Genomic DNA, 18,389 nt, shown 5'->3' with positions numbered 1-18,389 from the left:
GCCCAGATACAGAAAATAATGCTCTGCCAGACAAAAGGAAATAAGAGAAGCAATAAAAATAATCACAAAATAAGTAAGAAGAAAGATCAAGCGACATGCATGTATGTATGTAGTATATATGTACAAGAACTCTGAGGGCGAATTTTCCTTCACCCCCGACAACCTTGTTTATAACTACCACAAGTGTTGTTTGCAGTGATTAACTACCGCATTATGTAACTTTCTTAAGCCTCAAGTTTCTCACGGTACACAGACAAGATCTTTAAGCTGATATTGGTAACAAGTGTTAAATGATATCAAACAAGAGAATCGATGGAAACATGAACGAACGGAAGACATGGGAGAGAACAGAAGCGAACATTCCGAAATGCGAGAAATCACTCAAAATCCTGGATGCACTTTGTGAGCGTTCCTTTAGTCTGTGGTCTGGTAACTAATACTACATCCTACCCGCTGTAAATAAATGAAATGTAAAACTTTTCCTTAACGGAAAGAATATTCTAATTCATTATATACAGCTAATGATGTATCATACAGATATATAAGTTATATGAAAGCTGAGAACCAAAATTATCCGACGAAGAAATAATCTAAAGGAACGAAACTTATTGCAACTCAGCCAAATCCCGCGTTCGAATGCGCGCCTACGTTTCATCGACTGTTTTGTGTTGCGGGGGTGGATATTTAGTTGCTTTTCGTATCGATTTCTCCGTCTCATACGTCGCCCGGGGAATTTTCACCCATTTTACTAATCTGCCGTGTTCGACCGTCCCCTACGCCTGCCTGACTCCGATTTCCCTCGCCACAGCTCTGCCTTAGGCTTCGAATGCAGCTGAGTACTTTATAATCATGTGCATGATCTGAATTATGCATGGCAAAGTGATTGCACTCTGCTAACCAACGAGAACACAAATATTCGACAGATGATAAGATGAAGATGATATATAAGGAAATACCTTTATTGCTTTTGTCTTATGAAGAAACGAAGAGACGGATCGAGACGTTTGAACTATCTCCCGTCCGCGTTCAATGACATAAAAGGGAATTTCTGTCCCCCTCCGAACTGGCCTCGAAATGATGAGTGTATGGCCTTCCCCGAATGCCCTCCTTTTCTCCCTTATCCCCGCCTCCTCCCTTGCAAACATAACATGTCATAACTGCACTTTCTCTGAAACCGGGTGATATATATATATATATATATATATATATATATATATATATATATATATATATATATATATATGGCCTTTGCGTATGACTGGCTATCACTCTATACAACTGTTAGGGCGATCACTGGGCCACAGCTGAAGGGAAGGGGATAGGCTGGAATTCTCCACAGCTCAGCCCAGTCGCGCGTTCACTTTGGCCCAACCCTGTCGAACACGCATCATTATGGAACAGCCCTATGGAGCCCTCATTGCAGCCCTTACCTTACCATAGCCCGACCCCTTCCAACCCTTTCTATGGCTAAAGCCTGCCAACCCTCATTACAGACTATCCTCCGTCCTTGTGTCTTACATATAAAGAAAATTACGGACTGAGATGTGCTTGGTTTGCCAAAAGCTCGCTCATGATGCATGCTTCTCCATGTATGTGTGTGTGTGTGTGTGTCTGTTTGTGTGTGTGTGTGTGTGTGTGTGTGTGTGTGTGTGTGTGTGTGTGTGTGTGTGTGTGTGTGTGTGTGTGTGTGGGTGTTTGTGCGTGTGGGTGTTTGTGCTGTGTGTGTGTGTGTGTGTGTGTGTGTGTGTGTGTGTGTGTGTGTGTGTCAGTGTGTGTGTGTGTGTGTCAGTGTGTGTGTGTGTATATGTGTGTGTGGGTGTTTGTGCTGTGTGTGTTTGTTTGTTTGTTTACGCGCGCGCGCGCGCGTGTGTGTGTGTGTGTTTGTATTGTGTGTGTGTGTGGGGGGGGGGTGTTTGTGCTGTGTGTGTGTGTGTGTGTGTGTGTGTGTGTGTGTGTGTGTGTGTGTGTGTGTGTGTGTGTGTGTGTGTGTTTGTGCTGTGTTTGTGCTGTGTGTGTGTGTGTGTGTGTGTGTGTGTTCCTAAAGGACTGTTCTCTATGCGAGCTGGAACACGACAACATAACCAATGAGCACAACAGCACGACCTTTGAGCACGACGTTAAAATCGTACGGTGTCTTGGCCTGATCCTTTAACTGATCCTTCAGGTCAGGCCAAAGATCATGCCTTTACATCCAGGACTGTCGTGTTTAAGGGTCGAACCGTCGTCCCCCGAGGAGCTAAATGTTTTAGTTATCGTACTAACGAGTCCACGCGGACTGGACGACGAATCAACGTGCGTCATATATGGTTGGACGAGAAGACGACTGAGGAGTGACACCAAGTGATGTACAGACGACTGAGGGAAGGACGACAACACACAAAGATATATCCATGTGACTTTATCAACTGAGATTAAGATCAGGAAACACTCGCGTCAAATCATGGACCACTGATAACTGTACAAAAATGAAAAATACAGGAAAGATTTTTGTATTCCATAGATAAGATCTATGTCTTGGAGGAAAATGTCTGTGTTTAAATCTAGTCCAACAGATATTTTGCAAACTAAGATTCCATAATTACAAATACAATCTAAGTATAACCACTGAACGATGCTAATGTTCTATGCCGTCATAAAACATTCACACTTGCCAAGTATGCATCATCATTATCATCATCATCGTCATCATTATCATCATCATCACATGAAATAAAAATATCCATTATCACATCTACACCAGCATGACAGAAGTATGGGAATACTTCCTAGCATCAAACGCTCAACATCACCACATGGAACAACCGAATTATGCAACGCTCACATCCACACTAACATCACATGACACCACGCTTACCTTCGTCGTCTCTATCATCATCACATGAAACATCCAGAATGTGAACCAACCATGGAAGAACAGCATGCGTGCCATCATCACCTGGAACATACATATCATGCATTAGCACATGGAACAAACAGACTATACATCATCACATGGATAAAAGAGAATAAACATCATCACAAGGAAGAAGGAAAACATGTCTGGTCATGACATGAACATGTCAACGCTCCAACAGATGAACTTCACGCCCCATGAGCGTCGTCTTCAGAGTAAAATGTTTCTCTGCTGACTGGAACAGTTTTGTGGATCATAATTCCTGCAAGAATTTCATTACCTGTGAAACTACTACAGCAACCGCAGCAGACGATCAAAAATCTTACCTTCACAACGAATGCAAAATTCTGACTGTCATGATGATGATGATGATATGAAGAAGAAGATGATGATAATGATGATATGATGATCATGATGATGAAGCACAGAATTCAAGTGATCAGAAAAAAGATGAGCAGAGTGGGATCAGACACTAATGTCTCCTTATAATGTGGAGAGTGTTTGTGTGGAGTATGTCCGGCCCGTAAAGTGCTTCAAATAGTCAAACATTCGAGGCCCAAAATGACCAAAGCTTCAAAACTCGGCTGACGGCCGGCTGATGAAGTTAGCAAATCTAAAACAGCTGGTCAGTCTAATATCATAAAAAAGTATTAAAAACAAAATAACTTCGTAGGTAAGCCACTATTACCTATTCTGTGTGTATTCTTGTAGGGAAGGAGGAGCAACAGTGTTATCACTTCACCATCGAAGGAGCGACTGACCAACACAGAGCAACATGCTCAGAGGTTTGTTGCTCTCGTGAGTGAAATTACGTATTGCTGAAAACGATGGTTTGACGATCAGGCAGTTGGATGACTGCCCAAACGTTTCATATATATATATATATATATATATATATATATATATATATATATATATATATATATATATATATATATATATATTAAGAATTTGACCATCACACTCGTGCGTGATAATTTTATGAAGGGTTAATTGCAATTCAGCAGGAGTTCTGAGGGTTTACTGGAACTTTGCAATCCACAACATGATTCACAGAGACAGTCCGGCTCACCACGTGTAAGCAATTCATAAAGTTTAAAATCCCACACCAGCACGAAGGCTTGTAGCCCCTGTTACCGACATGCCAGAGTCCCGGCTGTGGATAGGAGACTGGGCTGGGGTGCATTGCGATTAAAGGGAGTTATGCGGTGGGTAGTGAGTGAGACGCGTGTTCAACTACACCTATGTTATCTTGTTTACATAATTCTTCTGTACAGATATGTTAATGATAGGATGTGCTCTAACGTTACCTAAGGATAGATCAAAGATGTTGATATTAGATATTATGACAATTTACGGGAAGCATAATGCGGTGAGGGGAACGTTCTAATGTGACTGAGTTGTTCAGGTCTACAAGGTGATCATCTTCGCTGATGATATGTGGTCCTTAAGACCATCTTCCCAGCACTGTGATGTTTTCTTTAATGAATTAAACAGCATTCATCCCACTATCATATTCAAGACTGAATGGGATCATGAAGACAAACTGCCTTTTCTTGACGTGATGATAACAAAGAAACTGATCACTTGTCCTTCCAGATCAGCAGGATCACTACCAACGCTGACAGCTATCTATCCTCATTACTTTGTTTACGTGATCATTCTGGAAAAATGTCTGTAGTTATGTCCATGTTCTTAAGAGCATTACGCATGTGGGAGATCACAAGTCATAAAAGATGAGTGTAACCATATGGGATGTACTTATATATATATATATGTATATATATATATATATATATATATATATATATATATATATATATATATATATATATATATATATATATATATATTTATATATATATATATATATATTTATTTATTTATTTTGCTTTGTCGCTGTCTCCCGCGTTTGCGGGGTAGCGCAAGGAAAGAGACGAAAGAAATGGCCCAACCCACCCGCATACACATGTATATACATACACGTCCACACACGCAAATATACATACCCATACATCTCAATGTACACATTTATATACACACACAGACACATACATATATACACATGCACACAATTCCCACTGTCTGCCTTTATTCATTCCCATCGCCACCTCGCCACACATGGAATAACATCCCCCTCCCCCCTCATGTGTGCGAGGTAGCGCTAGGAAAAGACAACAAAGGCCACATTCGTTGACACTCAGTCTCTAGCTGTCATGTAATAATGCCCGAACCACAGCTCCCTTTCCACATCCAGTCCCCACACAACTTTCCATGGTTTACCCCAGACGCTTCACATACCCTGATTCAATCCATTGACAGCACGTCGACCCCGGTATACCACATCGATCCAATTCAATCTTTTTCTTGCCCGTCTTTCACCCTCCTGCATGTTCAGGCTCCGATCACTCAAAATCTTTTTCACTCCATCTTTCCACCTCCAATTTGGTCTCCCACTTCTCGTTCCCTCCACCTCTGACACATATATCCTCTTGGTCAATCTTTCCTCACTCATTCTCTCCATGTACCTAAACCATTTCAAAACACCCTCTTCTGCTCTCTCAACCACGCTCTTTTTATTTCCACACATCTCTCTTACCCTTACATTACTTACTCGATCAAACCACCTCACACCACATATTGTCCTCAAACATCTCATTTCCAGCACATCCACCCTCCTGCGTACAACTCTATCCATAGCCCACGCCTCGCAGCCATACAACATTGTTGGAACCACTATTCCTTCAAACATACTCATTTTTACTTTCGGAGATAATGTTCTCGACTTCCACACATTCTTCAAGGCTCCCAGGATTTTCGCCCCCCTCCCCCACCCTATGATTCACTTCCGCTTCCATGGTTCCATCCGCTGCCAGATCCACTCCCAGATATCTAAAACACTTTACTTCCTCCAGTTTTTCTCCATTCAAACTTACCTCCCAATTGACTTGACCCTCAACCCTACTGTACCTAATAACCTTGCTCTTATTCACATTCACTCTTAACTTTCTTCTTTCACACACTTTACCAAACTCAGTCACCAGCTTCTGCAGTTTCTCACATGAATCAGCCACCAGCGCTGTATCATCAGCGAACAACAACTGACTCACTTCCCAAGCTCTCTCATCCCCAACAGACTTCATAATTGCCCCTCTTTCCAAAACTCTTGCATTCACCTCCCTAACAACCCCATCTATAAACAAATTAAACAACCATGGAGACATCACACACCCCTGCCGCAAACCTACATTCACTGAGAACCAATCACTTTCCTCTCTTCCTACACGTACACATGCCTTACATCCTCGATAAAAACTTTTCACTGCTTCTAACAACTTGCCTCCCACACCATATATTCTTAGTACCTTCCACAGAGCATCTCTATCAACTCTATCATATGCCTTCTCCAGATCCATAAATGCTACACACACACACATATATATATATATATATATATATATATATATATATATATATATATATATATATATATATATATATATATATATGCAATTGAGTGGGAGATGTATAAAAGAAAGAGACAGGAGGTCAAGAGAAAGGTGCAAGAGGTGAAAAAAAGGGCAAATGAGAGTTGGGGTGAGAGAGTATCATTAAATTATAGGGAGAATAAAAAGATGTTCTGGAAGGAGGTAAATAAAGTGCGTAAGACAAGGGAGCAAATGGGAACTTCAGTGAAGGGCGCAAATGGGGAGGTGATAACAAGTAGTGGTGATGTAAGAAGGAGATGGAGTGAGTATTTTGAAGGTTTGTTGAATGTGTTTGATGATAGAGTGGCAGATATAGGGTGTTTTGGTCGAGGTGGTGTGCAAAGTGAGAGGGTTAGGGAAAATGATTTGGTAAACAGAGAAGAGGTAGTAAAAGCTTTGCGGAAGATGAAAGCCGGCAAGGCTGCAGGTTTGGATGGTATTGCAGTGGAATTTATTAAAAAAGGGGGTGACTGTATTGTTGCCTGGTTGGTAAGGTTATTTAATGTATGTATGACTCATGGTGAGGTGCCTGAGGATTGGCGGAATGCGTGCATAGTGCCACTGTACAAAGGCAAAGGGGATAAGAGTGAGTGCTCAAATTACAGAGGTATAAGTTTGTTGAGTATTCCTGGTAAATTATATGGGAGGGTATTGATTGAGAGGGTGAAGGCATGTACAGAGCAACAGATTGGGGAAGAGCAGTGTGGTTTCAGAAGTGGTAGAGGATGTGTGGATCAGGTGTTTGCTTTGAAGAATGTATGTGAGAAATACTTAGAAAAGCAAATGGATTTGTATGTAGCATTTATGGATCTGGAGAAGGCATATGATAGAGTTGATAGAGATGCTCTGTGGAAGGTATTTAGAATATATGGTGTGGGAGGCAAGTTGTTAGAAGCAGTGAAAAGTTTTTATCGAGGATGTAAGGCATGTGTACGTGTAGGAAGAGAGGAAAGTGATTGGTTCTCAGTGAATGTAGGTTTGCGGCAGGAGTGTGTGATGTCTCCATGGTTGTTTAATTTGTTTATGGATGGGGTTGTTAGGGAGGTGAATGCAAGAGTTTTGGAAAGAGGGGCAAGTATGAAGTCTGTTGGGGATGAGAGAGCTTGGGAAGTGAGTCAGTTGTTGTTCGCTGATGATACAGCGCTGGTGGCTGATTCATGTGAGAAACTGCAGAAGCTGGTGACTGAGTTTGGTAAAGTGTGTGAAAGAAGAAAGTTAAGAGTAAATGTGAATAAGAGCAAGGTTATTAGGTACAGTAGGGTTGAGGGTCAAGTCAATTGGGAGGTGAGTTTGAATGGAGAAAAACTGGAGGAAGTGAAGTGTTTTAGATATCTGGGAGTGGATCTGGCAGCGGATGGAAACATGGAAGCGGAAGTGGATCATAGGGTGGGGGAGGGGGCGAAAATTCTGGGAGCCTTGAAGAATGTGTGGAAGTCGAGAACATTATCTCGGAAAGCAAAAATGGGTATGTTTGAATGAATAGTGGTTCCAACAATGTTGTATGGTTGCGAGGCGTGGGCTATGGATAGAGTTGTGCGCAGGAGGATGGATGTGCTGGAAATGAGATGTTTGAGGACAATGTGTGGTGTGAGGTGGTTTGATCGAGTAAGTAACGTAAGGGTAAGAGAGATGTGTGGAAATAAAAAGAGCGTGGTTGAGAGAGCAGAAGAGGGTGTTTTGAAATGGTTTGGGCACATGGAGAGAATGAGTGAGGAAAGATTGACCAAGAGGATATATGTGTCGGAGGTGGAGGGAACGAAGAGAAGTCGAAGACCAAATTGGAGGTGGAAAGATGGAGTGAAAAAGATTTTGTTTGATCGGGGCCTGAACATGCAGGAGGGTGAAAGGAGGGCAAGGAATAGAGTGAATTGGAGCGATGTGGTATACCGGGGTTGACGTGCTGTCAGTGGATTGAATCAAGGCATGTGAAGCGTCTGGGGTAAACCATGGAAAGCTGTGCAGGTATGTATATTTGCGTGTGTTGACGTATGTATATACATGTGTATGGGGGTGGGTTAGGCCATTTCTTTCGTCTGTTTCCTTGCGCTACCTCGCAAACGCGGGAGACAGCGACAAAGCTTCATGAACTTCGGCAGATCCTGAAGAAGCCATCAGGCGGCGCTGAAGGAGGGGCCAACGAGGACATTTACTTTCCGTTGATTATGACCGCACAACTCTTAAGCAAGGCGGTTGGATCCATGAGCACGATGGTACGACCCTTTGTGCGACGTTACGACCCTTGAACATGAAAGTACGACTCTTGAGCACGATGGTACGACTCTGTACGACATTACGACCCTTGGGTACAATGTTACGACTCTTCGTGCAAAGCTACGAGACTTGAATATGAAAGTACGACTCGAGCACGATGGTACGACCCTTGAGCACGACGGCACGATCCTTGAGCATGACAGCATGGCCCACGGGTATGATGGCGTAACCTTGAACCTACCTATCACGTTAAGGTCAAATGTCGCTGCAGCATATCGAAGGGTCGTGCTCAAGGGTTATACCTTTGTCTTCAAGAGGTCAGAATGTACCAACAGACCTTCACACAACCGACAGCTTGAAGTCCATAATATTCTTTTCTTCCTTTTACCATTGTCTTCAGGTTTCGAGAAGAGACGTTCTCCGTTCATTCTTTACCATCTATATTTACGTTTTACTCTCTTACGGTACTGATATACTTATCTGTTGATACACAGTAACTATTAAATGGTCCGTGTGTCGCCTTTCTCCTTTTCTTATTCTATTTTAAAATTTTCCTCCTCATTATCTCTTCCAAACGTTAAACTTTCCTTATGTTCTTGATATTTCGTCTTGCAATCCTTTCTATCTCTCTACTTGTTTCTCGGTAACTTAGTCTCTCGTTCAACGTCCAACCATACAGTCACACTCTGTTCGATTCTATGATTATCGTTTTATGAGGTATACTCACTTATCATTTTATGAGGTATACTCACTTATTTCACTTTATCAGCCTCCTTTTCTCATTCGTTTCGAATAAACTCTCACTATTTTCTTGTTCATTCACTCACTTACTTCCCTGTTTTTTTCAGTCTCATTCAATCCCTTCATCTTCCCTCACTTCAGTCCGTGGCTTCTTTCCCTCCACGCCTTGAGACGCACCAGGGAAGTCTGAGGTTAGACAGACGCGTGGTTCCATCTTAACAGACAGGGAATGAGGGGAAACTACAGAGGATTCCCCTTCTGTTCGAGACCATTGGTGTCTTGAATTCCTCTCTTACACTCTTCAAGGTCAATAATGCGTCCTCCTCCTCTTCAATGAATCTAATTTCTCCAACTTTGGTTTCTTTCCTTATCTTTCCAGAGAATCTTTTTCATTTCTTTCGTCTTCCATTCTTCACTTGGATTTTATTCCTATGTTATGATTAACAGTTAAGCACTTTTCTCGCCCGTACCAGTCAGGGATTACTTTTCTAAGAGACCCAGCTGTTTCTTACTCTCCCAGATGCACAACGCCGCCCTCGTCTCACATCTGCTTACCAATACTTAGCAGTGTATATTTTTACCTAATGTTGATAATATTGTATTAGTTTCACCTCTCTCTCTCTCTCTCTCTCTCTCTCTCTCTCTCTCTCTCTCTCTCTCTCTCGGTCCACTGACAGACTGTCGCTATCATTATATATTTCCCCCCACGCAACAATATTCTACTTATGGCACCATAAACCCATCCCTCCATTCCACAACTCATCACATGTAGGATAATGATAGATTCACGTCATCACGTGGGGATACATCATCACCTACTGCGACCTCCACCATCAGTGGGACTCGCCCATACTTCTCTAGTATACAGCAAGATTATCTTTTCCGTTTTCGGAAGATGCAGAGGGTGTCTCAGTGTTGATCTATTTACATAAAGAAAACGTCAGGAAACTGTTGATTTGTATATAAACCTGATGATCTGTGAGTGAATGTCTGTCCGTCCGTCTGTATGCTGATCTATCTAGCAGATATTGTGATATATGTGTACATACATATCTGGTATGCGTTTCATTCAGCTGTCTTTACCCAAAGTATACATACTTAATCCAGTAACACATCGAGTTATATGTATCCTATGAGACTGATTTAACAATCACCCACCTGAGTACCTGTTCATGACTTTATTCTTTTCATGCAGGACGGTGCTGCCCTCAAGCACAGCAGCGCGACCCTACGGTATGAATAGACGACCCCAAAAATGAAGGCCTGATCTTTCATCTCAAATTTAGAGGTTTGGTCTGAGGTCACGTTATCCGACCTAAAGGTCGTAAAGCCACACTAAAGAGTCGTGTTGTTGTGCACAAAGGTCGTACCATCTTGCTCAAGAAGTTGAGGAAAAATAGATTATTGGGACATTAATTCAAGACTGGAGCCCCCTCTGAAACATAATGACTACTACCATCAAACCTCCATTAAGATGCACAGACATCATAACTTCCGTCTCCTCCACCACCACATACATCAACGAACAGGAAAACATAGCGACAAGTAATGAATACCCAGAAGCCTGGAACACGTATTATCAAAAAAAAAAAAAACAGGTTGAGAAGACTCGGGTAAGAAGTAGGCCTACTGCACTCCACGTCACCTCTCTCGTAAGATGGGGCGGCTGGAAGAAAGGGGGGAATCAGAAGGGATGGTGGACGGGGAGCTGGTGGAGAGGGGGATGAGCAGAGGAGATGGTGGGAGGGGGATAAGCAGGGGTCACGTGGCGTGGGTGGGGAAGTAGTAAGAAGGAGGGCGGCAGCGTTCAGAGTGGTAATTCATATATATTAAAATCTCATTAGAGTTGTGTCTACTGCTCCATCATGACTAACTTGAGGAAGAAGAAGGAGTGACAGCAAGCACAGCAGGGAGCCTCTCCTGCCTGCATGCACGCAGTTAGTCACACACACACACACACACACACACACCACTCCTACTCTATAGTTGTTACGTTACACAAAATTACACTTAAATGTAGGCCGCTAAACTTAAGCGAGAGGCCACACAGAGACAAAAACAGAGCAAGATAGAGAGAGGTGCACAGGCCTATGAGCTCCGAGGTTTAGGCTTATCTTTAAGAAGGATTGATAAGCTGGGAGAATGTAAGTATCCAGAGGATGATCCCAGCGAACTCAGGGTAAACAGTAGTTTTGAGAGTATGAGGAGAGCGAGTCGTCTGGGTTACAGACGTATGTTTAAAACGTTACGACCCCCTGAGCATCATGGTTTGGCCTGTAAACTGACCTCTGAGTTTCAGGTCAAAGGCCAGATCAGGTTATCTAAGAGCGGAGACCGTCATGCTTAAAGTTGAACAGTTATGCTGAAGTGCCACAACACTGCGTCCTAGGGAATCAAATCAAAGGCCAGACACTCATAACCAAAGGTCGAGTCGTCATGCTCAAGGGTTAAACCTGATCGCTCAAGAAGTTAAAGAGACTATGCTTTACATACACGCGAATTGGTCATATATGATGATAGAAGAGACAGAAGAGACATGGAAGAAGTAACAGGATTATAGAAAGAGAACTGTTTCTGGAATGTGTACAGCGAGCAAGAAAGACTTCCAGATTAAGAGGAAACAACACTTTAGTGATAGGCAGGTAACAAGAAGATTTGTGTACGTTAATTATTTGTAACTGCCGAGGGAACTCTTTCTAAGAAAGGGTTCTAATGTTACCCACGTCCTCCTGCAACACAAGCCTGCTTTACCTCCAGCAGCAGGGAAATGTGGACCCATTTGTAGTAGAAAGCTCTTTATCAAGACTGTACTTCCAGTGATGCAACCTCGCAAACGATGACTTTCAACTCGCAGTGTAACCTCAGGCATCCGGAGTCCGGTAACACCCACTGATGAAGTCATGCAGACATACATCAATACAGAGACAAACAATCCTCTGACAGAGATACACCTGAAACAACACTTCTAATAATTATCATTGTTTAGTTCAGACATCAGAACTGGGTATGATAGCATGACCTCTGACCTCACCCTTAATAAAGAAAGGCTGCTATGATGTGTACCATAGAAAGCAAAGAATTGTTTACTTATCATAAGCAAGAGTCGACAGTTTCTTGCAGTGCATCAGATGACGCTACTTGACTGCAGGGAAATGTGAGCACGTAGAGGGTTCACTTGACAGGTGAATCAAGTCAAGTGGGTCGAGGTGTGACGTCTGCTGGTACGACAGAGCCAGAAGACATATAACAGCGATGGCTGCAAGATTGTGCAGGAATTAACCTACTCTGTGGAGCTGTAGCTCTCTGTGAAGGGGGAACCTTGAACCGCACCAAGTAAAGGGCAAGTATGTATATATATACATACATACATACATATATATATATACATATATATATATATATATATATATATATATATATATACATATATATATATATATATATATATATATATATATATATATATATATATATATATATATATATATATATATATATATATATATGCTTTGCTTTGTCGCTGTCTCCCGCGTTTGCGAGGTAGCGCAAGGAAACAGACGAAAGAAATGGCCCAACCCACCCCCATACACATGTATATACATACGTTCACACACGCAAATATACATACCTACACAGCTTTCCATGGTTTACCCCAGACGCTTCACATGCCTTGATTCAATCCACTGACAGCACGTCAACCCCGGTATACCACATCGCTCCAATTCACTCTATTCCTTGCCCTCCTTTCACCCTCCTGCATGCTCAGGCCCCGATCACTCAAAATCTTTTTCACTCCATCTTTCCACCTCCAATTTGGTCTTCGACTTCTCTTCGTTCCCTCCACCTCTGACACATATATCCTCTTGGTCAATCTTTCCTCACTCATTCTCTCCATGTGACCAAACCATTTCAAAACACCCTCTTCTGCTCTCTCAACCACACTCTTTTTATTACCAAAGATCTCTCTTACCCTTACATTACTTACTCGATCAAACCACCTCACACCACATATTGTCCTCAAACATCTCATTTCCAGCACATCCACCCTCCTGCGCACAACTCTATCCATAGCCGATGCCTCGCAACCATACAACATTGTTGGAACCACTATTCCTTCAAACATACCCATTTTTGCTTTCCGAGATAATGTTCTCGACTTCCACACATTCTTCAAGGCTCCCAGAATTTTCGCCCCCCTCCCCCACCCTATGATTCACTTCCACTTCCATGGTTCCATCCGCTGCCAGATCCACTCCCAGATATATAAAACACTTCACTTCCTCCAGTTTTTCTCCATTCAAACTTACCTCCCAATTGACTTGACCCTCAACCCTACTGTACCTAATAACCTTGCTCTTATTCACATTTACTCTCGACTCTCTTCTTTCACACACTTTACCAAACTCAGTCACCAGCTTCTCCAGTTTCTCACATGAATCAGCCACCAGCGATGTATCATCAGCAAAAAAACGACTGACTCACTTCCCAAGCTCTCTCATCCACAACAGACTGCATACTTGCCCTTCTTTCCAAAACTCTTGCATTCACCTCCCTAACAACCTCATCCATAAACAAATTAAACAACCATGGAGACATCACACACCCCTGACGCAAACTTACATTCACTGAGAACCAATCACTTTCCTCTCTTCCTACACATGCACATGCCTTACATCCTCGATAAAAACTTTTCAATGCTTCTAACAACTTGCCTCCTACACCATATATTCTTAATATCTTCCACAGAGAATCTCTATCAACTCTATCGTATGCCTTCTCCAGATCCATAAATGCTACATACAAATCCATTTGCTTTTCTAAGTATTTCTCACATACATTCTTCAAAGCAAACACCTGATCCACACATCCTCTACCACTTCTGAAACCACACTTCTCTTCCCAATCTGATGCTCTGTACATGCCTTCACCCTCTCAATCAATCCCCTCCCATATAATTTACCAGGAATACTCAACAAACTTATACCTCTGTGATTTGAGCACTCACTCTTATCCCCTTTGCCTTTGTACAATGGCACTATGCAAGCATTCCGCCAATCCATAGGCACCTCACCATGAATCATACATACATCAAATAACCTTACCAACCAGCCGACAATACAGTCACCCCCTTTTTTAATAAATTCCACTGCAATACCATCCAAACCCGCTGCCTTGCCGGCTTTCATCTTCCGCAAAGCTTTTACTACCTCTTCTCTGTTTACCAAATCATTTTCCCTAACCCTCTCACTTTGCACACCACCTCGACCAAAACACCCTATATCTGCCACTCTATCATCAAACACATTCAACAAACCTTCAAAATACTCACTCCATCTCCTCACATCACCACTACTTGTTATCACCTCCCCATTAGCCCCCTTCACTGAAGTTCCCATTTGTTCCCTTGTCTTATGCACTTTATTTACCTCCTTCCAAAACATCTTTTTATTCTCCCTAAACTTTAATGATACTCTCTCACCCCAACTCTCATTTGCCCTCTTTTTCACTTGTTGCACTTTTCTCTTGACCTTCTGCCTCTTTCTTTTATAAATCTCCCACTCATTTGCATTATTTCCTTGCAAAAATCGTCCAAATGCCTCTCTCTTCTCTTTCACTAATAATCTTACTTCTTCATCCCACCAGTCACTACCCTTTCTAATCTGCCCACCTCCCACGCTTCTCAAGCCACAAGCATCTTTTGCGCAAGCCATCACTGCTTCCCTAAATACATCCCATTGCTCCACCACTCCCCTTACCTCCTTTGTTCTCACCTTTTTCCATTCTGTACTCAGTCTCTCCTGGTACTTCCTCACACAAGTCTCCTTCCCAAGTTCACTTACTCTCACCACTCTCTTCACCCCAACTTTCTCTCTTCTTTTCTGAAAACCTCTACAAATCTTCACCTTCGCCTCCACAAGATAATGATCAAACATCCCTCCAGTTGCACCTCTTAGCACATTAACATCCAAAAGTCTCTCCTTCGCCGCCTATCAATTAACACGTAATCCAATAACGCTCTCTGGCCATCTCTCCTACTTACATACGTATACTTATGTATATCTCTTTTTTTAAACCAGGTATTCCCAATCACCAGTACTTTTTCAGCACATACATCTACAAGCTCTTCACCATTTCCATTTACAGCACTGAACACCCCATGTATACCAATTATTCCCTCAACTGCCACATTACTCACCTTTGCATTCAAATCACCCATCACTATAACCCGATCTCCTGCATCAAAACCACTAACACATTCATTCAGCTGCTCCCAAAACACTTGCCTCTCATGATCTTTCTTCTCATGCCCAAGTGCATATGCACCACTAATCACCCATCTCTCTCCATCAACTTTCAGTTTTACCCATATCAATTTCGAGCTTACTTTCTTACACTCTATCACATACTCCCACCACTCCTGTTTCAGGAGTAGTGCTACTCCTTCCCTTGCTCTTGTCCTCTCACTAACCCCTGACTTTACTACCAAGACATTTCCAAACCACTCTTCCCCTTTACCCTTGAGCTTCGTATCATTGGTCTTCGTACAAAGCTGAGTTGGTTGTTTGTGTCAGTTAAAGGATATGAACGACCATTTATGTATTAACCAGAATACAGTTGTGGTAAAATATGTAAGAATGACCTTTGAGCTTCAGTAGTACTGAGGTCATATTTCCTTGTCTGTAAAGTCGTATTGTTAGGAGTTGCTTGCTATTTCTAGTGTTAGGTTTTCACCATAATATATCCATAATATATCAATAATATATCCATTGTTTTAATGAATGATTTAGTTTTATATTCTACGTTTGATGAGTTGAAATCGTTTAGCTTTATTTCCAAAAGCAGATAATGAGTAGAAATAAAAAAAAAAGTTTGTGGATACAAAAACTGGAATCATCGCACACTTGGCCAGTAAACAAGCGGTTCCGGACAGTTGAAAGAATCGTTAGCTTCGCTTGACCTCGATCTACACGAGACTAAACCGCAGTCTCCTCACAAACTACTGGTAAACCCGTTCAAACTAACTGACCTTTTAATAAACATTAAATACCGTTCCATAAGTAAGAGACATTGGACGACCAACTGGGAGACGTGATAGTTGGACCAGGCGTAAGGATAAAGGGGTTAAGCAGATGTGGTAAATAACCGAGCTTTCCCCTCCCCCAGCGTGTGTGTGTGTGTTTGTGTGTGTGTGTGTGTGTGCGGGGGAGGGGGGGATGTCGGGGGAGGAGGGGGTGTAACCGCAACTCTGACATCATAACATCGCTGATCCTCTTTTGTTTTGTTCCTACATCTCCCGTACCGTTCCCCTGGCAGCTAGTTTGATTTGATGGATTGCGATTTACGATCCAAGCTATGGAATGAATTATGTTAGCAAAAAATAACAAAATTGATTAAAGGTGTATATATGATCGATGGGAAGATGTTCATTTTTGAGTCCATGCTAAAGGAAAACATAGTAAGACTTCATAATTACATTCCTTACTAATGAAAAATAAATCATCCCTTCATATCTCAAGGCAGTAGAGATTAAGCGTTCAAACTCAGGTGTTAGTTCATATCTCCATTTCATGAATCTTACCAGTGAAGTGTTTCTGAACTCTCTCAAAGTTGTTGATTTCCAGTGTTATTCTGGTGACCAGATAACGCAGCAGTAGTCAACCTTTTTTCTTATAATTGGGTGAACATTTCCCATCATTCATTTTCTATAGCTCGTTGTGAAAGGTCTCCTCATACCACTCAATATTCGGCATGACGATATTGTATTTTCAGTGACAACTGTATTTCATAATCAGACGATTTCGAGATGAATTTCGATACAAGTTCACTTGAAATTCTCTGAATTCATCCTCTTGCCCATCCCTAGGACTGGTCTTAGGCCACTGACTGCCCTTCAGAAATGACTCAATCACACGTCCGTACCCCCGCCATCTCATGCCCTATTTCTTCACATGCCCTTCCCATCTATGCTCCCCACTGTTCCAATATCGCTTTTCCTACCTCCCTCCCTCCCTCCTTTCTTGCTCCAGGTATCAGCGGCGCCACGTGCTGAATGCCCGACACGGATGCACAACAAGGTTTGGAAATCAATATCACTTAAATGAGAAATATGATGATGTTTGTGTTGCCAGGGGCTGGGGGTGGGGCCAGGACCTCTCTAGGTTGCATCTTTGGAGAGGGAGGTATGACGCTGAAGACACGAGTAGAGCTGTTCCACTGCAGGGAGCAAGAAAGCAAGCACCACACAGAGCAGGCACATCCTTGTCAGAAATGTCCATGTTGCTGGAAAGAAACCTCAAGAACACCTTTGAGAAGGTGAAAACTTTCCAACTCAATGGCCACAGCTCTAAGCCCAGTCTCTACAGTATTTGACCTTGTACCACAAGAGGTCAACAGCGGTCAACTGCAACTGACTTAAACACGTCATAAAGAGATATATGTTGTCCTCTTCCAGCAACTGGCAACTGTAGCTTGTGCATAAAAGTGATATATGATGACACTGATATATTCTTCCTACTTGTTTACCAGTACTTACTCCTTAAGATCACTTCCATCACCATGATAGAGTGCACCAGCCTGCACACAACTATGGATGACAGAAAAACGGCTGTCGAGAAATATGACTGTACTTTAATGTTTTGTGTACTGCTTGTCTAACGTTGTATCAAGGTAGACAATTTGCTGGATGTTGGAGAAGCTATAGGATTGAATGGCCATGATGACAGTGCTTTGGCATTCATGAATCTCTCATAGGAACATAGACAGGTATATCTTGGATACCCTAGTGCTGGCAAAGATGGAATCATAGCTGACGCTACAGCATATTTTGGCCATGCACTGTGGCGGGATGAAATCTCAGCAGGACTAATGTTAGCTATAGCACGTGTCACTTGATGAGATACTATCCCAAATGTGCGTGAGATCAGCCCCCCCCCCCTCCAAAACTGACCGCTGCTGACAGCCTCTAAACTCTTAACTGAAAATGCCACGAGTTTCCATCTCCACACACATGTCTCAAGACGGCCACTGCAATGAATTTCTATCCCTACACCGCTTAG

The 18,389-nt window shown here is 42.4% G+C and overlaps 1 long non-coding RNA gene across 1 annotated transcript in view; it reads right to left on the bottom strand.

Annotated features, from left to right (window-relative positions):
* The window catches only part of LOC139757104 (uncharacterized), a 324,993-nt gene that overhangs the window by 57,264 nt on the left and 249,340 nt on the right, over nt 1-18,389 (bottom strand). The window contains exon 11 of the long non-coding RNA XR_011714503.1: nt 2,855-2,935. This is a non-coding gene — a long non-coding RNA (uncharacterized lncRNA). The remainder of the gene's footprint in view (nt 1-2,854; nt 2,936-18,389) is intronic.

The sequence above is a fragment of the Panulirus ornatus genome, chromosome 24 (genome assembly GCF_036320965.1).
Source record: "Panulirus ornatus isolate Po-2019 chromosome 24, ASM3632096v1, whole genome shotgun sequence".
Taxonomy (NCBI): Eukaryota; Metazoa; Arthropoda; class Malacostraca; order Decapoda; family Palinuridae; genus Panulirus; species Panulirus ornatus.
This window is presented reverse-complemented; position numbering and strand designations above follow the sequence as displayed.